At 41.4% G+C, this 21,694-nt stretch overlaps 1 protein-coding gene across 2 annotated transcripts in view; it reads right to left on the reverse strand.

Annotated features, from left to right (window-relative positions):
* Positions 1-21,435, reverse strand: part of HIVEP2 (HIVEP zinc finger 2) — a 192,933-nt gene extending 171,498 nt beyond the window's left edge. Inside the window, exon 1 of one of the 2 annotated variants that reach the window (XM_038526205.1) lies at positions 21,141-21,435. The gene's annotated coding sequence lies outside the window, so the exon portion shown is untranslated. Of the gene's footprint in view, positions 1-20,745; positions 20,806-21,140 lie in introns of those variants that run through there. The other variant, XM_038526207.1, reaches the window with a different exon arrangement.
* Positions 21,436-21,694: the final 259 nt, after the last annotated feature.

Here is a 21,694-nt window from a genome sequence, read left to right on the forward strand (position 1 = left end):
CACAACCTCCCCTCTGTTCTTAACTTCTAACTTTATTTGCTTTAGTGGGTCACTGAGAATATCTGTATAAATATGTTTGTGCATTTCAAAACCAATAAGCGTGCTAAAAAGTAAGGCTTAGATAGTAAAGAGAGAGAATCTTTGTGTTAAATTCTGTAAGGAAAAAGGTATCTTAAAAGAGATATAATTTTTAAATCTACAGCTCTTCTTCCAAATGTCTCAAATAATCTTCAACTTCCTTATTGCATAAATCAGCTGAAAGCATCCCAAGGGAAATGATACTGTATTATATTCACACTCAATGATCCCATGAGGACTTTATTTTTTTTAAAGAAAAACACTTTGGCAACAATTATAAAAGCTCAAAATGAGTAAATAGCCTTATGACTCAGTTAAACATGTAAACAGTGTATATTCCAATGTAAAATGATTTTCTAGATTTACTAGGCACTACTAAGCGATATTTTCATCTATTAAATCTTTTCACTGTCAAGTCTTTGATAGAAGAAACCTTAGCAGACCTCTCTGTGAACTTTGGCATTTTGGCTGTGGGGCCAAAAGAACAATCTACCATTACAAAGCCTATTCATGAGTCAACCAGAGAAGCAATCACAATGATGACTGCCCAACTGATACTACTTACTCTTTTTGACATGCTGGCAAGTATATGAAACACTCAAGATCTATGTTACTAGATTTCAGATTGTTAATACCAAATATTCTAAAGCGTAACTTGGAAGATCATTAGTACAAAATAAAACGCCTTTAATTAAAAAGCCTGGATTTACTTGCTTGGCTTCAATTTTGTAAGCCTAACCATAGAAAAAAATAATAATAATAATGTAGGAAAAGAGTAAAAATCTGTAACTTGAGGACAGTAAGTCCAGGGCCATAGCACCGTTCTCAAATTGACAAAAACAATTAGTATTTATTCACACAAGGTTCACTACCTAAATAACAAGGATTAGACTCATGAACATGGAGATGATTTTCTCGTGATGATTCTGTCTTGAAGTGCACAACCGCATGATGTTCGTGCTTTGCACTAAACGTACTTCGTATCTTTGTTGCCACAATAAAGTAAGAGGTGACAGTTAGGAGGAGGTTAAACAAAAGGTTTCCTGTCAGGGTTTTGTGAAAAGGAAGGTTGTCCATTCAATCAAGGCGCTGAAAAGTCGGCTCAGGCCCTCTGTGGTCAGCATTATTCAGCACTATTCGTCGGATTCCGGATTCCGGGAGCCCGCCAAAGCTCCTGGCCCACCTGACCGGGTGTTCCCTCTGCTGGGCAAGAGGTGGGGGCCGCCCAGGGCCAGCGGCCACCGACATCGGGCTTTTCAGCACAGGGGAGTCCCCGTGCAAAATCAGGAAAGTAAGCCCTTGCAAAGCGAGTGCAGCGCATCCTCCTCGGGGGTCCCTTGTCCCCGGCGCCCTCCCCGCCCTCCCCGCCCCGCCGCTCCCCGGCCTCCCGGAGCAGGCGGCCCCGAAAGTAGGTCTCAGCCGGCGCAGCGGCGGCCGCCGGGAAAAAGGAGCCCCACTTTCTCCGGGCAGGAAGGGGGGAGGCCGAGAGCATTTCCTGTTGTGCAGCTGAGCCGAGCGGAGACGTCACTGCGTTCACACTCCCTCGGGTGTCAGCGCACCGGGGGCCGAAGTTCAGCCCCTCGCAGGGCGGCCGGGGCGGGGGCGGGGGCGGGGGCGAGGCGGCGGGGCTCCCCGGCCGGGCGCAGGGCTCGCTGGGCCGGTGCCCGCACTGCCCCGGGCGCGGCGGCGGGGGCGCGGCGGGGCCGCCGCGAGGGAGTCGCCTTTCCCCCCGGGTTGCGCGCAGGTCACCGCGGGGGGGCCTCCCCCCCCCCCCCCCCCCCCCGCCTCCCCCTCCCCCTCCCTTCTCCGGCCCCCGCCCCCGCCCCCTCCCCCGCCCCGCCCCGGCCCGCGGGGAAAGACGCTATTCCCGGGGGCCTAGAGGAAGCACTTGCCTTGCGCACGTCCCTTGGCTTAATTTTTAACGTAATTTCCCCCAAAGGTGACTCTTTTTTTTTTTTTCCCCTCCCACTAGGGTTATTTTTAAATAATCAAACGCGGATATGATTTTACTGTTGTGGCTGAGGTATGTTTTCTCCTCCTTTTTCTCTTAATGGTGGATTCCTTAAATAACTGTCAGAAAAGACAAAAGAGAACATTTCTACACCGCATAGCTCCAGTGAGGCCAAAGGAGGCAAGAAGGCTGTTTAGTCGTTTCTAAAAGCACAGTCTATATGTGTTCATTATTAAAACACCCACTGCGCAACATACAAAGTCCTTTCACTTATCAGGTCCTTCATTAGTTCTGTTTCAAATGTCTAATATATTAAAAATAAAAAAATTAAAAAAAAAAACCTCAGTCTCTTCCAAAGCTTTCAACCTTGTACTTCTCCACTTTAATAGCACACAAAACTTAGGGCCAGAATGTTTTTTTTTTTTTTTTTTTCTAAAGTGAAGCTGTATTATATATATATATATTTTTTTAATTTATGATAGTCACAGAGAGAGAGAGGCAGAGACACAGGCAGAGGGAGAAGCAGGCTCCATGCACCGGGAGCCTGACGTGGGATCCGATCCCGGGTCTCCAGGATCGCGCCCTGGGCCAAAGGCAGGCACTAAACCGCTGCGCCACCCAGGGATCCCAGGGCCAGAATGTTTTAAAATGGAAATTATCCATTCGGTAAAAATAATGGTGATTTTTAACGTTTCTTTTATCCTACATTCCCAGGCTTCCATTTAGTTTGAAACCATGAACCAAATTATAAGCATGTGTAATTGTAGAGAAGCAGTGGCTTAAGGTTAATAAAGTTTAAAAGGAAGACAATAAGGCATCTTCTTACAATGTTAACAAATGTTACATTGTGCCAACATCTTGAATATTTAAGGAAAGCCACGTTTCACATCAGGGCATGGAATGAAAATACTTAGGGCTTTACCAAGTATAAACGGTGAGGTTGGGTGACAATGATTGTGTCCATGTAGATTCATCAGTTGTAATAATTGTACCACTCTGGTGCAAGATTTTTATAGTGGGAGGACTGTGTGGTTGGTGGGGGGAGGGGCACAATGCAGGGAGATCTGGGAAATCTGTTCCACTCAATGTTGCTGTGAACCTAAAACAGCTCTAAAAAATAAACTCTATTTTTAAAAAAATATATTTAGGCTAAGTGTCATGATATTTAAAATGTACACTGCATTGTAACCTATGGAGTCACAAGTAAATAAATCTTAAGAATTACAAAGAAATCATCTTTATGCTCTCATGAAGTTCATCATCCAACTTGATAAAGAAGTTTACATTTTTAAAAGTTGACTGAATTTTTAAAATATTTAAATGTACATGAAAGACTTTATAATTTAATGAATGTTGGTTGTTCTACCCAGTCATGTACTACCTAGGGGCAATATTAAAGGTTACCTTGGGGGCACCTGGGTGGCGCAGTGACTGAATATCTGCCTTGGGCTCAGGTAGTGATCCCCAGATTCGTGGGATCCAGTCCCACACTGGGCTTCCCACAGGGAGCCTGCTTCTCTCTAGACCAAAGTCACTGCCTCTCTCTCTCTCTCATGAATAAATAAATAAAATCTTCAAAAAAAAAAAAAAAAAGTAAAGGTTACCTTGGCTTCCACTTAAAGTGATCCAAAACCCCTGAGTACTTCTTAGGTTGTCCTATTTTCCAAACATCTGATTAACACAAATACTTTACATATAATATGTTAAGCTTGCTTAGCTTATTTGAGTTTACCATTTATTTCATATATTCCTATCCCCATTTTATCAAAAAGTAGGCTCAAAGACCATAGGACTAGTTAAAAGTATGGAACTCAGATGGGCTCTTTTCAATCTTGTTGGAAAGGAATCACAAATCCTTCCCATTCCCATACTCCGAACTCCAAACTAAAACCACCCCTTCAGTCCTTCAGGGGAGGCTCTAGGCTAACTTGGTAGCCAGTGCCTCTTGCTTATGAATGTTGGGGAGGGGGAGCAAAGAAATAAACACCCCCAACTGCTTTATTTCCCCAGTTTGAATACAGTAACTTTTAAGCAACTTCCCTGAACTTCCCAAACTATCAAAAGATTCTTGATGTAAAAGTAATTTCAATATGTCCAGTCCTAGAACATAGCACAGTGGTCATCTCACACCAGCATTTTTCACTTGCCTTTTATCATCCCCCTCATTCAATCATCTTTTTATCCATTAAATCTCTGCAGTGATGCTCATGGTTTCAATTAGAACATACTTTTACTTATTCCTTCAAATCACCTGTCCATAGTATATAATTAACACTCCACAAGCTGCAAGTAACCGCCCAAATACTGTCTAAGCTCACTGAAGATTTTATTCGAAGTTCATGCTCTCTAGTTCATGCTTAACTGCTGATGATGGCACTTGGAAAGAACAAAGGAGGGATGACTAAAAATTATCCTGTTTTATAATCCTAATTACAGACCAAATGAAATCAGTATTATCACAAATTTATTAGAGACCGAGGATAAAGAAAAGGCCTGAATGTTAGCATTAAATAAATCAACTTGTGAAAAAATACACAATTGATAATATAAACCATAATCATAAATTATGGTGAATTCTTAGGTCCTGGTGCTATTTTCAAAGGTTTCTCTTTTAGATCATGAAACTGTGAGGACAAAAGGATGTTTTATAAGGATAATGCATTTTTACACTTTGTCTATAGAAACAAAATGCTCTAATTTTGTGCTTTAAAGTACATTCTAGGGATGCCTGGGTGGCTCAGTGGTTGAGCGTCTGCTTTGGCTCAGGTTGTGATCCTGGGGTCCTGGGATCAAGTTCCACATCGAGCTCCTCACAGGGAGGCTGCTTCTCCCTCTGCCTGTGTCTCTGCCTCTCTCTGTGTATCTCTCACAAATAAATAAAGAAAATATAAATAAATAAATAAATAAATAAATAAATAAATAAATAAATAAATACATTCCAAGACTGCACAGTTCCAACCTCACAAAATATATTATCATTTCATTCACTATGAAGAATTAAGACTTGAACTTTTACTTTTTTTTTTTTAGATTTTATTTGTTTATTTATTTATTTATTTATTCATGAGAGACAGAGAGAGAGGCAGAGAGACACAGGCAGAGGGAGAAGCAGGCTCCCTGCAGGGAACCTGATCTGGGACTCCATCCCTGGACTCCAGGATCACTCCCCGGGCCAAAGGGAGGTGCTCAACCACTGAGCCACCGACCTGGGACACCAGTTTGATGTCCCAAGACTTGAACTTTTCCAAATTCATTCTTTTAAAACTCATTATTAAATTCAGGATTGGTCTCATTTCGATGTAGTTACAATAGAAGAGTAACTGTGACCTGCTGCAGTTCTATTTTGGTCTCCATGTTTCTGAGATCCCACTTCTCTACCATAAGAGCCTCCACATTGCCTTACACTCTGAATGGACTTCGACACAACTTGACTGGGAGAGGCTGACTCATCACACAAACTGGCACCTCTAAAAGTATTCAGGGCATATGAGGTTTTTATTCTCTCATAATATCCAATATTGAGGGTTATTCTTCTCAAATAAGCCTTCACCAATCATTTGATGTTTTTTTCCAGAAAACTAGCTCCCAAGAAATGCAATGACAAAATCATTAGGATGTTATTCTTTCTCAGCTCCATGTCCTTCTTACATTACTCATTGTAGGACTGCATTGTTCCTCTAGAGCTAGTACTTGTCCAAGTCAGAGTCCAGGTCAAAATTAAATATGTGAAGCAAAGTCAAAAGAAGAGTACCGCTCCTTGACTGAACAGGAAGGAGAAGGTACAGACATGAGGAGAGAACTACGTTACACACACACATACAGGAATGAATAAACCTTTTGTAAAAAAACTATCTAACTACATGCTCCACAATCTTTGGCTCCAATAAGATCTTTTTCTACTTCAGTATTTCCAAGCCCTATAATTTTATTTTTCTTACAATATGTCTCCAAAGCTACAACCTCCTATTTATTAAGTGATCCTCAGTGCAAAACATTAGTGCCTTGATTCTCTCAAGGCTGGACAACTTCACAAAAGACAGACCTGTCACTAAAAACAATATTAGGACCTACAGGTGGTACAAGGACTGTCCGTTTCCTCTTCTAGACCATAACAAGATGGGACATCATCACCTCATACTTTTCAGGCTCTAGATAAAAGTCAGTATGTTCTTCAAATGGAAATATGTTATGTAGTACTTAAGTGTTTCAGAGCATACCTCCTTTTCCAGCCTCCATCTATATTTAATATTTCAGAATAGGCCCTCAATAAAGTCTAAATAATAGTGTGTTCAGATGGCCTGTAATCAAGTGTCATTGAAATATTAGTGTTCCCACATGCGTTCAAGTGTAATTAAAATTTAATGAACTGCATAAGTTGCTATGTTACACTACAGTATTTTTGTATTCTCTCCTAGTCCTTCACAGAGTCCTGTGTACTTCTCTAGAGACTAACAGTGTGACCAGAGCTAAATCTAAAATGAGTTACTTTCCACAGTGGTTAAAAGGAGAGTTCCAAAATCAAAGTGCCCACTCAGGAAATAGTAACTTTTGTTTTAGTAACATACATAGAGTCTTGTTACTCTTGTCTAATATATTGTCTAGTATATCACTTCTGTGTATAGTTCCTCTTGTTCCGTGAAATACGTGCTCATCATCTTCTTTACTATTTATTATGTGGATTAAGAAGTAATCCATGTAGCCAAATTAAAAAAGCATTTTCTCACAGACACTAAAGACAGTCCAGATCTAAAGTAAGAAAATTTTCTAAATTGTTATTAAGATGCAACAAAATTCATTGCATACTCCCAGGTACTACAAAGGTGATGGTCTTACGAGTCATACACTTGCATAGAAGTACTTCCCAACATTCTATATCTCCACTTTTTATTAATAGAAGATATAAATCAAAGAAAAGATTGATTTAGTTCATAGAAAATTACAACCATTTGAGCAGAACTTAGTGTCACTATGGCAAGTCATTTATAGGAAAAAGAGTAGGAAGTAGAAAAGACATGAATAATCAGCACAGGAAAATGCCCACTGGTGATATAATTACTTTACCTTTGTGATTAAAGTCATTATCCTAAAGATTGTTGAGCTTCTAGGACAAAGAAAGTAATAATGATATGCTAATTCAAAATCAGTATGTCCCATGCAAAAATGCACATGAAACAGAATTTTCTGCATAAAAATTCCTACATATCTTTTATCTGTTTCATTTCATTTAACTGTGTTTGCAAAGTTATGAAACTGCCAAAATCAGGGGCAAATTCTCAATGTGTTGCAGTATGTACGTCCACCATTACTTATCATATTAAATACAAACTCTGTAAGCTGGAATACAAGTCCTTAGACAATGTATCTCAAGTATTCTAACTTTATCACCAATATTCACTAAATATGCATTTTGTGCTACCCTCAAATCACATGTTTCTGTGATAATACTCGACACTTTCCCACCATGATGCCTATCAAAGTCAAGGCCTATCTAAAGCATCCCCTTTCTCATGAAATGTTCCCAGAACTCCTCAGCCAGAGATGATTTTCCACCTTAATACTTCACCTCTCTGGTGGTACTTCACCTGCTTCTTCTAATTATAGCTTCCTTTGAATAGTTCTTTTGCTCAGTACCGTACATTACAAAAGTTTTGATGATGAGAATAGTGAAACACTCCTCTTTATCTTTTATATTCTATTGCTACCTCTATTGTATTTTATACTCCCATACATGTCACACCAGAATTTCAATAACTTTATTTGTAAAAATGGATTTGTGTTACATTATTACACATTCCAACTCTATTCCCGCTGTAAAGGTCTCAGCACGTTTAGGCCTTTCCTGTAGAAGGTCTCTACCCAGTTGATAAGAGGCTATATTCTAAAGAGTAAAGCAATAAGCAATTTACTTTTGAGGATTCAAACCAAACAATAGCCTAGAGTACATTTCAGACATGAACAGATTGATCCCTAAAGAAATTAATAGAATAAAAATGAAAGAGCCGGGGATCCCTGGGTGGCGCAGCGGTTTAGCGCCTGCCTTTGGCCCAGGGCAGGATCCTGGAGACCCGGGATCAAATCCCACGTCGGGCTCCCGGTGCATGGAGCCTGCTTCTCCCTCTGCCTATGTCTCTGCCTCTCTCTCTCTCTCTCTCTCTCTCTCTCTGTGACTATCATAAATAAATAAAAATTTTTTAAAAAGTTTAAAAATGAAAGAGCCATAATAAGAGGTCTACTTGAGGGAACTAGGAATATTCAGCCTGGAGGAAGGAATACTTAAGATGAACATGATCACTATCTTTAAATAGTTGTAGGAATGTCATGCAAGTGAATGAGGAAACGTGGAAAGCTACAGGGGGCCAAACTGCTGATAAACTGCCGTGTTCCAGGAGTGGAATCTGCCTCCCAAAGCAAAGAAGTAGAGACTAATGCAGGTAATCGTTGGTGATTTGTCCTGAGTGCTTTCTCCTTGCTCAGTTGGGGATTAAATGATGGCTCCAATGGCTTTATCTAATCCTGACATTCTCTGAGAAGACTTACATCGCAAAATGTCCTGTCATCATTTGACAAATCAATACGTCAGTCCTACACCCATGCAAATTAATCACCATAACTGAAATCAGATACTTTAAGAGATGCCCTAAATCAGGTGTAACTTGCAGAACTACAAATTGTATCAAAGGGACAGGGGCAGCCCGGGTGGCTCAATGGTTTAGTGCTGCCTTTGGCCCAGGGCATGCTCCTGGAGACCTGGGATCGAGAGTCCCACGTCAGGCTCCCTGCCTGGAGCCTGCTTCTCCCTCTGCCTGTGTCTCTGCCTCTCTCTCTGTCTCCTCTCCATGTTTCTCATGAATAAATAAATATTAAAAAAAGGGGGGGGTAGGAAGAAGTAAAACTTCTCACTAGATGCTGAACTGATACGGAAGATGCTGCCCACTAGAACCTAAGATCTGACCCACCTGGATAAAAGCTCGGGGAAAGTTTACATTGAATAAGTAAGTAAGGCATTTGCATACTCCAGAGACCCTCAGAGTCCCATTTCTATCCTGCTCTCCTTCTCCCTGCCTCATATTCTTAGTAATACTTAACATGTCTATGTCAAACATGAAAACAGCAGTTTGATTTACACAATTGTGCAGCATAGTGTCAAAATTTCTTATGAAATTCAACCCAAAACCTGTTGGTGTCAAGGAGATCACAGATGTTAGAGATACTGTTAGACATGGTCTGCTTTTACAGCTATGAGGAAGATTAATATAATCACAGCAGGCTTCAAAGCTAGGGCCATTTTGTTATTAATTTCAAAGTGTCTTCTCTTTGCTTCTCTTTGTTCCCATCCTACATAACCCATAAGAATATAGGAAAAGAAAGACAAATTATCAGGACAATTTCCTCACAATATTAATTCCTGGGTTTAGCTAAAATGTGAAAGTTTTCCAGATCAGCTATTGATACCCATCATAACTACTTTCAGATATCATTAGATTTAATATTAGTAAACTCACCAAAAATGGCCAAAATCAACTGATGACTGAACAGATTTGGAGTCTGTCCATTAAAAAAGTCTAATCTCTACACTCAGCATCCAATTATTTGTTATATTCTATACTGTCAGGTGATTTATTTTAAAAGGTCATTTTGAATATTCTGAGCCACTTGGCCCATTTTTAAAAGCTACACTTGATTAAATTTGGGCACCAAGTTCACCATAGACATTACTGAGGCCATCGGGACAAGTAAACAGATTACAAATTCAAAAACAAATTGTCTTTGGATTCCTTTTCTTTTGCTTGAATATGGGTATAACTATCTCAAAATTTTGTTACACATGTGCATTAGTGACTTACGCAAAATTTAAATGCACCAGGGGATATTACAACAAGCTGTGGAGCTGCTAACCATTATCTTTCTGAAAACAATTACATATGCCTATAATAAATTGCATCAATAGCAGTCAATTATCTCAAGAACACTTTACTAACCCTTGTCACAAATGTATTGCTGTGTATCATATTTTTTTTCAACAACTGAATTATTCTCAAAACTTAGTGTTGCTTCACATCCTAAAAATAGCCACTCCAATTCTCTTGTGTTACCCTGCTCTGCTCCCAGGAGGTAGGGCAGTGCTATAAACAATGCTTCATTTTTACAGATGAAGAAGAAGTGAAATATAACAGTACAGCCACTTTGCTTGAATCATTTTGAAAATCAATAATGAGGCAAGCAATGAACTAGTGGGATAAGGGTTTACTATCAGCCATTCGTGTCTTCTATGGCCCCAGTGTAGGCTCTAATGAGCACATCCTGACACTAAAGCCCCCAAAATATTAAAAATCCTCATTTTACCCAAAAAGTTTGTATTTCTCTAAACAGAAACTTTGACACATAGCAAATCAATTGAGTAAAAAGAAAATAAATTGAATGTTTATGAACCTGGATTTTTCCTTTGCTTAGACAAACAGGGGTTATTTAAAATGTAGGCATCAGGAGAAGAAAGAAAAATAAAGTTTGATAATTATTTCATGGATAATTAGAGGCTGAACTTCCCATGACTTGTCCATAAAGTGTTGGGGCTGGCCATCAGGATTGTCCCACAAGCCCCTGCTGGATTGCCAAGACAGATTTCATCACTTCACCTGAGAGGAAAAGATTCACCCCCAGCCTTCCCTCCTGTATTTTTCTTTGCTTCCAAGGGCCAGGATCCATAATGGAGTAAAGAAATACATTCTCTCTTTATGCTAAATCTATCCAAGCAGGCCTACCAAGAAACAACTTTTCCTTAACCCCTACACCTATATACAGTAACTACCTGCATATAGCGATCCTTTCAGAGCACTCTAAACAAAATATGGCCAAAGAAAACTATCCTATATGGAAGAATCCTTGTCCACTATAAACTTCCTGGTCCAACTGTAGGAAAAAACAACCTCAAAATGGCTCTACCTGGACAGTTGCTGTAAATTCAAATGGGAAGCATAGAGCCCAGGGAGACCCTGACTACGGCTGTAAGAAGTGTGATTGGTGGGTGCAGAGGGGAGACAGCTGTTTCCCAGGGAACATCTTATGAAGGTGAAGAAACACTTAGGAAGCAAAGACTAGCCAGGATTCCATCCATCATTTGATTCTGATGATCCCTCCTGCCATCTTACAATGAGTCCAAAGTCTTTTCTTACCATTTCAAGTATGAGTTTCTTGAGAATTATGACTTTCAATATTCACCAAATACCTACTGCCTTCCTACTGTCTATCTACCATGGACTGTTTACCACATTTTGGGGAAAGTATAAACAAATCACCCTAATCCACTAGAAATTTGATCACGAAAAATTATACGAAAATGAAAAATTCATTTTAAAAAGATGAAAAATATACATGCCAAATGTAAGTCGTGGTAATCTCTTCACTTTTAACAAACTATGAATACATTGTACAATAAAATGTGTCATTTAAAAACCATTCTCTTTCTTCCTTATGAAAAAATAGCCAGAACTTGATTCTATAGGTTAGGAAAGGCCATCATGCTGAACCACAAAGAGGAATTTTAAAAAGGTACTATAATATTTAATCATGCAAAAATAGTACTATGCTACTATGAAAAATATAGATACAGATATGGGTATAATAAATGGGATTTTTTCATTAGTGATTTAGTAAATCCTGCAACACTTCACTAACTATTATTTGGTTTGAGAGACACAAGATGAAAGTAGAGATTTTTAAAAAAACACTGGAAAGTAGTACATAACTAAATTTGCCTAAAAAAGTTTCTAAAGTAGTCCAGTAGAATACAAACACCATGAGGACAGGGAATTTTTTTTTAACTATTTAATCCCCAATGTCTAGAACAGAACCTTTCCCAGAGCAGGTAGGTGCTTAATAAATCTCTGTTGAGTTAATAAATGTCTGCTTAAAAGCCAGCAGTCCCAGGAACACTCCAGTTGTGCCTCCTAAGCAAGTCCAAGGCCCCATGAGTAAACACTGGTTCTCCAGCTCTTGCAATTTACATAGAAGTTCAAGTTGGGTAATTCAGGCCCCGAAGGCTATTTTTAGACCAAAAAACTCCAGAAGGATGATCCATAAAGAACCAGGGAATTTCGTTCACTTCACTAGTGTAGCACAGGCTGAGCTAAATGAGAAATATCCCCAAACTAACTGATATTTCCACTTGCCAAGTTGAAAAACATGGGCTCTCTGACATCATTTCTTAAGCCATTTCAATCAGGAGCTTAATAGACCATTTGAAAATGTGTAAGTGATATTTTACTGTCACAACACTGAGTTCTCTTGTGTTTTTTTTTCTTTTGGTCTAATCCCTTCTTAATAATAATCATAGTGATTATGTATTTAATGTTTATTATGAACTCAGTGAGATAGGTACACATATTCTCATAAAAATTTCACAACGACCCTTAAACAGATATTATCATCCTCATTTTGTAACCTCCAGGAGGTTAAGTGACCTTCCGAAATTCCCTGGAGCTTGTGATAGAGCTGGAATTTACCCTGTTCTTTCTTTCTTTTCTTTTCTTTTCTTTTTTTTTTTTTTAAGATTTTTATTTATTTGACTCAGAGAGAGAGAGAGCACAGGCAGGCAGAGCAGCAGAGGGAGAGAAAAACAGGCTCCCCACTGAGCAGGGAGCCTGATGTGGAACTCTATCCCAGGACCCTGGAATCATGACCTAAGCCGAAGGCAGACACTTAACCCAGTGAGCCACCCAGGCGCCCCTTGTCTGACTTTAAATCCAGGCTCTTTGCTCCTAGGTGACCTCCTTCACACAGTGTGTATCCCACTAGTGGATATGCCTATACTACTATACTGTGCTAAAGTGAGCGAAATGGCTAGCAATTTAATTTTTAAAATTTCTGTAGTAATTTTGATGTTTAACAGTTGCTTATGCTTATGAAATGTTAAAAAGACCAAATGTTTTTGGAGCCAAATAGCCCTGAGTTCAAATCCTGCTTCACTACTGTTGGAGTGTCCCTGTAAAAAGTCTGTTAACCTTTCTGAGTCTCGATCTTCTGAAGTGTAAACATGAAGGTAATACCAAATCTTCTGACAGCTATCACTGGAGAGTGCCTGGTATGCAGCCTGGCACAGAGTAAGTGCTCTTTCAGCCTACATACCCTTCCTTCTAACGGATTTGCAAATTGGCACTGTGCTGATTTTATAAAAGTGTTTAGTTCATCCTTGTAATACCATAATTACAGAATATAATGACACTGCATTCTCTATAACTACAAAGTAGAATTTATAAACTGATAGAATATGTGTTGGAAGAGGCTTTAGAAGCCCATCTGTTCCAATCCTTTCATTTCCAAATGAAGTCCAGAGAGTTTAAACGACTTGCTTCCAAGTTTTTACAGAAAGCTAATTGCAAAGACACTACTAGACCTTACGTCCCTCCACCTCCACTTTCACTATACCCCCAGTTTTGCCTCACATTACACAGGCATGGCAACACATGTAATTTTCAGACAATTAAGCAGTATAAAATAACCTCAGTTTAATTGCATCCAATTAACAAGCCAAATTAGTGTTTCATATGTACACTATTAAACTAGTTGTCTGGCTTCCAAAAGAAATAAAACACTGTTTCAAATGAATCTAGTATTTTAGTGAACAAAGCTACTTACAATTTAAATTACCTTTCCTATAATCTTCTTTATATGGAATTAGACCCAATCTCCATTTTAAAAGAAATTCTTTCTGCAGCTATCAGGATGAGAATTCATGCTTATATTTTAAGTATCAAAATTTTCTTTCTCACTGAATACATACGATTTTCTTTTTTTTTTTTTTAAGATTTTATTTATTTATTCATGAGAGATGCAGAGAGAGAAAGGCAGAGACACAGGTAGAGGGAGAAGCAGGCTCCATGGAGGGAGTCCGACGTGGGACTCCATCCATGGGGCTCCAGGAACACACCCTGGGCCGAAGGCAGGCATTAAACCGCTGAGCCACCCAGGGATCCCTGAATACATACGATTTTCTAAGATTAGTATATATGGGTGTCCATCCACACATGTATGCCTATGCACATATGCACACCTACAGACCCCTAAGCAAATATAAATGAGGGTGTGTCTGTATTTTCCCACTGCCTAGTTTCAAAAGTCCCACCTTTTCCTTGGCCTTCTGAAATCAAGTGAATCTGCCACAATGCAAATAAGAGCTTCCCTGATCTCCTGCTTTCTTTTTCCGAGAAAATGAAACCACCAAATAAATCTGTCAAAGAAGCACCGCCTTTCAAAGACACCGCACTACACTATCTGTCCAATATTGTCATGATTTAGGTATAATCAGCTATCATTTAGAAAGCAGTATTCTAATGAACCACAAAATGAATCATCTATCCATTCCTTAAATATTTACACCTTAAAATAATTTTAAGTATAATCATTTCCATAAGTTAGTGTTTGGTAGCAAACCTCTACTATTAATATTTATGAATAATGTTCAGGGTTAAAAGTTTTATAGTAGGTTAAAATAATAATGTAGTACTATGTTCTTAAGATGTAGCACAAAGTGACTATCATACATATTTGGTCATGCTTATCAAATTATTTTAACCACTTGGTTATGTATTATTTAAATGTTTATGAATAAGATAAAAAATTCATATTGTCATTCAGTAATATCAACCTTCATTACTTCTTTTTGGGGCATGATACCAATTTAATGGCCTCCTTGCCACCAAGATATCCAGCCCATAAACTTTTCTCTCTGAACACACACACATTCTAGCATCACTCCTCTGCTCAAAAACCTTCAGTGAAATCCAGCTTTCTCAGGAGGGCTTCACATCCCACCTGGTCCAGAGCCAATGCTCACCATACTCCTCCTCCGCCTTGGCACAACTATGCCCCACCATCCCAGATCAAATTCACTGTGCCCCTCCCTTCTCTCTCAGGAGGATTTCTTGAAATTCACTTCAACCTTCAAGGCCCCGCACTCAAAACTTACTTATTCCCATAGGGACCTTCTACTCTTTCCAGTTGGGAAAAAAAAAAAAAAAATGCCTCCATGTATCCTCTACTTCCACTTGTTTTAATACAGTTTATTTTAAAAGCCATATGTCTTCTCTAGATTATAAAAATTCTTAAACCAAGGTTCATTATCCTCTTATCTCTCAAGTACTCATCCTGATTCCCAGTCTGACTCCAGGGCATAAGCTTGAGACTTCTCCTATACATACTGACTCCTTCTGCCACATAAATTGAATTTTCTACATTCTGTAAATTTTAAAACAGGGAGCAAATTAATTAAATGACAAGAGTTCACGAAATGGAATATGAGTCCAAAATTACACAAAGAAATGTTATTTTCACTAACTTGTTTCTCTACTGTTTTGTGATACACTGACCCTGAATCATACAGAAAGAAAAAAATAAAATCCACATTTTCCCAAAGGTCCTGGTATTTGCAGTCACGTAGAGAAATTATCTGGGAACTGAATGTTTCACTAGCTCTTTAGAAACATATAGATTCAGCTCATGCAGGGCTCTAAAGATTAATTGGTTCTTCAAACAGCGACCTTGTAAAGACTTCGGAATTGGTAGTTATTCATTAATTGAATCAATGATGTTGACGAATTTAGTTAACTTGAACTTCTAATACGTATTTTTTCATTTAAATTATTTATTTTAAAGAGTGATCTGCAAATAACAATAGCTAACCTACAACTAAACTCCTCAAACTGAAAGTCAACACATAGAATCATAACAAACCTCCAGGGGTAAAGTATCATTGATCATTGTTCAAGTATCATTGATTGTAAACATGCTATAGATAGATAGGCCTCCTCCAACTTCTAGGCCCTGCCCCCCAAAATTCCCTCTCCAATGATCAACATCACCAAGAGTAGGGTCACCATATGCCCAGATTTTCCAAGGACAGTGCCCATTTATACCAGGTTAGATAATCATTCATAAACATTCAGAATGATCGATGTGAAATCAACCACATTGTCTGGCTGCACCTTGCATTACCTCTGTTATTAGGTGCCCTCCAGCCCCACTGGCTCACTTTCAGCTCCCAAAAACACTGTACATTCCCCAATCTCAAGGCATTTGCATTATCCCCTCTTTGTACAATACTCTCTTTCTCCCCACCCACTTCTTTCCTCTTGACTATAACTTATTCTTCAGTCTCAGCTCAATTACTACCTCCTCAGACAGAGGTGATATATCCCTTATTGTACACTTCTTTATGTTTTTTCCATAGCACTCACAACTTAATGTGGCTCTACTGCTATTGGTTCACCTCATGGCCTATATCTGTCAACTCCACTAGATTAGAAGCTTTTTTTCTGGTCTGGATCATCATTATATTTTTGGTGTCTAGCAGAAGGCCTGACCCATAGTAAATACTTGTTGAATGAGTGGATGAATAAGTTGTATTGATAAACAATGACTGGGTCATTTGTCATAGTACTCTGGAGAAACAGCTAAGATTATATTTGAATGACAAGTCAAAAATGCTGCCTGGCCCTGAGTGCTTCCAGCCCTTACATCCAATCACCTCATGACCCAGAAGTGGTAGGTCAAACCCCACCTGCTCTCCGCCCAGAGCTGTCTTCAGGCATACAAACTTCATTTTCATCTCTTGTCTCCAAAGCACTTTCTTCAAATATGTTTACCTAGTTAGGCTCCAAATTTTAAGCTGAGAGGAAATCTAAAGTTATAGACACTTATAGAGTAGACCAAATGCCATAATTAATACCTCAAATGACAGATAATATATGTTAAGATTAGCACATATTTGGCTCAAAGAATGGTGACACAACTTATCAAGCAGTCCGGATTCTATTCTAAATTCAGTTGTGAAGACAGTATAGTCCTATATCTATCTTAACGCTAGTAGCCATGGTCCACAGAAGCCAAAGATTGCACAAATCAAGTAGGCTATGTTACCCTCTTGTATGTGAAGACTGGCTGTGTCACAATCATAGATAAAGTGCTCAAATATTTTTCCAAATTACTTAGAGCCATCTCACAGCTACAAATACTGATTTACAACTTCCTTTTTGTTAGCATTGCCATAAATAGCATATAGAAAGCAATGTTTTTTTTAAATTGTGATAAAATATCATGAACAAACAGAAAATTATTTCAGTTGTACAATTTCCCCCAATAAGCAACATCTTATTTTCATAAAGCTTTCCCATTTTCTCTCAATCTTCTGTGTTCATCCACAACTTCATGCATTGAGGAGCCTTACTGGAACATTCACTGAAGTTTTACTCAAGAATAATGAAGGCTCTGCCTATGCGGTTACAGCAAACCCATACACGCTGATAGTGTGAAGTTCCTTATAAAGCCTGAAGTCCACTGAGTTGAGATGGCAAACTTCCTCTGTTCTTTTATATAGTAACACCTTAAAAGCTGTAATACTTACATACCACATTTTAGCCAAAATATGGATTCATGATGAGTTCGTGCATAAATTCATTATATATGAAGCATAGCACTGGAATTGTCAGGTGGAAGTTTAAATTGTGAACCACTTCTCCACCTACAGGATTGTTGCATAGACCAATACAGAGTCCTACTGATGCTGACTAGGAACCAAAATTTGAAAGCAGTGTTCATTTTTAAACAGACTTAGGGGAGTAGCAACCTGTTTGATCCCAGACCATCCATCCAATTGTTCTTAACCACTTTTCCCTTATTATAATAATTACTACATGAGGAATTAAATTATTCTATACCGTAATGGAATACGCCTTTCACTCATGCCAAATAACATTTTCTATCGGTCTTTAAAACTACTTTTGCTACACTGAAGCTTTCAGATTAACTCCAGCTAATTACTGATAACTAAAGAAAATCTAATACCAACACAAATAGACTGTTAACTTGTTGTTGCTGCTGTTGAAATAAGCCCCGTTTTGAAAATCAAAATAGGCAAATTAAAAAAAAAAAAGTCTTCACTTTAAATTGAATCAGCACAAAAAATTCAACTTGGTTTTCTGAATAATGACAAAGTGCCAAAAGCTCAAGCAGACACATGTACCATTATTCTACAAGGAACGCCTGCATACGTGTCGTCTCTGTTTTGTTTTCATAGTAACGAGAACGTTTGAAAACACATCTCATGTAAAAGTAGCCTAATCAATCAAAAGATTCTGCTGGCTAATCTTTCAATGTAGTCAAATAATATGATTTCATTCTGCAATAATACACATATTGTAAATCCACTTTCACATCCATGTTTAATAGAAATATAAAAATGTTTTATCTACTTCAAAGGTATTTTTCCAAAGACCTCCACAAGGATCCAACAGATTAAAAATCAGTTGAATTTTAAGTCTGTAATCATCATCAATATGCTACTACTCCCAAAATCGTCCCCAAATCAATGTAATCAGAAACACTCTTCCATAAACATAAGCAGTCTCTTTAAAAAGCCAATAAAATACAATCACCGTACAGAAATACAGATTCCAACAAATGAATTTTGTTTTATATCTGACCTATGTTCAAAGCAAGAAACTCAGACAATTTTCAAAAGATTCACCATTGCCATGTATCTTTTTTCTGTACATAAGAAAATACGCTGCATATTTCAAACCTAGCGGTCAAAAGGGATTATGACATTTGAAGCACACTATCATTAAGTGGATGTTGGTAAATCCCTTTCACCTCAAAATAAAAATGCACAGTTCTCATCTGGTAACATGATTTCTTAGTCTTACTAATGAAAGTGATAGCACACAGAAGGCATTTTTGTCTTAACAAATCATTTGGCCTATATCTCAAAAATCAAACCGAATCTGCTTCATTACACAATCTATTTGGTTAAAATCTTGTTTTGGCATCCTGATAAGGTGAAAAGCACAGGATTAGTGCAAACACTAATATATGTATCAAATACATAAATTAATACATATCAATGTACATATATATGTATGCAAAGATTTAAAATAACGGTTTGCTCAAGGACAAATATCACCAAACATTACTATATCGCTGGAGGAAATGTTTCTAATAAAGTTAAATGGCCTTTTTCTAGGAGGACAGATCATTGCAAATTTAATTAAAATGGATCTTATTAATATTTCAAGTAATTTCTGGGCTTGATTATGCGCCACAAAAGAAACAACTGTACTAAAGAGAAAAATCAATAGCCCTTGACTAGAGCTCTGAGTATGCTAGAAAAACACAGTCCTCTTGTGAATTATCAAGGTCTAGCCTTTGGGGGTGGGAGAGAGTACCAATATTTATTTGGAGGTAAATGGAGTTATTTTTAAAATGGCAAAAAAAAAAAAAAAAAAAGGAAGGAGAACAATCGGTTCAAATTTTCCATTATAATGAAAGTACCGGAAACAAGCCTTTTTATGTTCATTTTAGGCCTAAGAAACTGTGCAGAGAATAAGGCTTTTGCAATGTCAGTTGCACACACTGCTTCCTGTGAGAATTCTAAGCCATTACAGGTGTCCTGAGGCCTCCAGCGAAACCTATTATCAGGTTATTCCTCCGGTCCCCTCGAAGCCACCCGCACTGCCCCCTACCCCACACATATTATTGCTCGGCTCCTCTAAGCGTCTGTTAAGGACCCTCTGTCTTCTCTGCACTCCCGAGGTTAAAGTACCCACTTTCCCCCGGCGAAGCCTGTAAAAGCTTTCCCATTAGAGAAGACTAGTTCCTGCAGTCCTTTTCGGTTAGATGCTTTCAAGTCAGAGATGAGAGGAGCCACTTGAAGAAAACCCTTCTTCCCCTCCTCCCTTTTCCCACTGGAAGCCACGTCCCTGAAGGACACCACCACCCGGGGGCACTTCCTGACCTTCTACTCCCTCACCCAATTTGGGCTTGGAGGGTTGGGGTCGCATTTTCCCGTGTCCTCTGCTGCACTGGATGTGTTATGTAAGAGGGACAGAACGCGAGAGGCACATGCGTATAAAGCGCACCGATCTGTGATAACAGCTGGGGTGGCAGAGCTAATCTGGAGTCTCCCCCACCCAACACGACAGACACCACACGTCCATCACCCCCCCCCACACACACACACACACACACAGAGCAATGTTTTCCTGTCTCGCCCCTACCACCACCCGACGCACAGAATGGGAAGGCGGGGGGAGGGGTGGAGGGAGGTGAGAGCAGCGGCGGCGGCGGCGGCGGCAGCACATCTGCTTTGATAGCAGCCGGCGGAGCCGCCGCGGCAGAGAGCCCCTCGTTAACCCCCTTCCTGTGGCCGCACCACGTCATGGAACATTCCCGGAACGGGCCAACGTTCCACCCACTTCAGGGAACAGACATAAAGGCGCAGACCCAGCTCCCCACAGTGCAGAGCGCAAACACACATGTCCCTTCCCGGTCCCCGGGCAGACGCACAGACCAACACGCATGCAAACCGCCCCCACCCGTCTCCGCGCGCCCCCGGCCGGCCCGACGCGCCGGGAGCCGCTGTGCGGCCGCTGCACCCGCGAGGCGAGGGCGCCTCCGCCTGAACCTTCCATCGAGACAGTCCCCTCCTCGCTCGCTTCCTTCCTTCTCTCCTTCTCTCCTCCTTGCTTCCTTCCTTCCTTCCTTCCTTCCCTCCTTCCTTCCTCGCTCGGGAGGAGAAAGGAGTCACTGAAATGCCAACCGCTAGCGCCTTCGCCGCGCTCGCTCGGCCGCAGGCCGGCGGCCCGGCCCCCGCGCCGCCCGCCCGCCGCCCGCCCCCGGCCCGCGCCGCACGCCCGCCGCCCGCCGCCCGCGGCCCCCTCCCCCGCTACCTGACGACGGGCGGCCGGCGGCCGCGGCAGCCGCAGCGGTGGCCGGCGGTGCGCGCCGGTGCACGTCCCTCATTAGTACCCAGGCACATTCCTGCCGCCGGCGCTCCCGCGCGGCCCCCTCCCCCCAGGACATTACGCAAAGCAGCCTCCCCTCATCTGCATAGATCCTCGGCCAGGGTATTCCCCGCATTTCCCGGCGCGCCGGACCCCCCGGGCGAGGTCTCCCCCGTCCCCGCCCCCTCCGACCCTCACCCTCGGGCCGCCGCCAAGGGGCCGGGGGCGCGCGCCGCGACGGGCGACCGAGGCCGGCGGACGCGATCTCGGCATAAAGTGAAACAAGCTCCCGAGGCGAGGGGAGGCAGGAAAAACACGGCGCCCGCGCCCGGGCCACTTACCGCGCCGAGGAACCTAGATTCCCGCCGCTCCGCTCTCCCGAACGGCCGGTCCGCCCTCCTCGCACCCCGGGGCTGCACCCGGCACCCCAGAGTCCAGGCGTGCAGGAACAGTGCTAAGGAGCCGGGAGACCCTCCAAGTTGCTCCAGGCTCGGGGGAGCCTCCAGGTCCAAGACCCAACTTGGCAAAGACTTGTGCCACGGTCCCCGCAGATGTTCCGGCGGAGACCCTCCTCCGGCGGGGACGCAGCGCCCGGCGGCGCCCCGCTCCGCTCCTCTCCACCCTCTCACCGCCAGCCCGCCTCCCGCCGGCCGCCCGCCTCCGGTCCGCGAGCCCCTCGGGCGGCTGTCAGCTCCCGGCCGCCGCCGGGTGACCCGGGCGGGAGGAGGGCGCGACGCGGCGGCCCGAGCCCGAGCGGGCGAGGGGGATCCTCGCAGCCGCGGCGGCCGCTCACCTGGAAAGTCACCGCTGAGAAGGAGGAGGAGGAGGAGGAGGAGGAGGAGGAGGAGGACGGAGAAGAGGAGGAGGGAGAGGAGGAGGGAGAGGAGGAGGGAGA

The sequence above is a fragment of the Canis lupus genome, chromosome 1 (genome assembly GCF_011100685.1).
Source record: "Canis lupus familiaris isolate Mischka breed German Shepherd chromosome 1, alternate assembly UU_Cfam_GSD_1.0, whole genome shotgun sequence".
NCBI classification, from domain to species: Eukaryota; Metazoa; Chordata; class Mammalia; order Carnivora; family Canidae; genus Canis; species Canis lupus.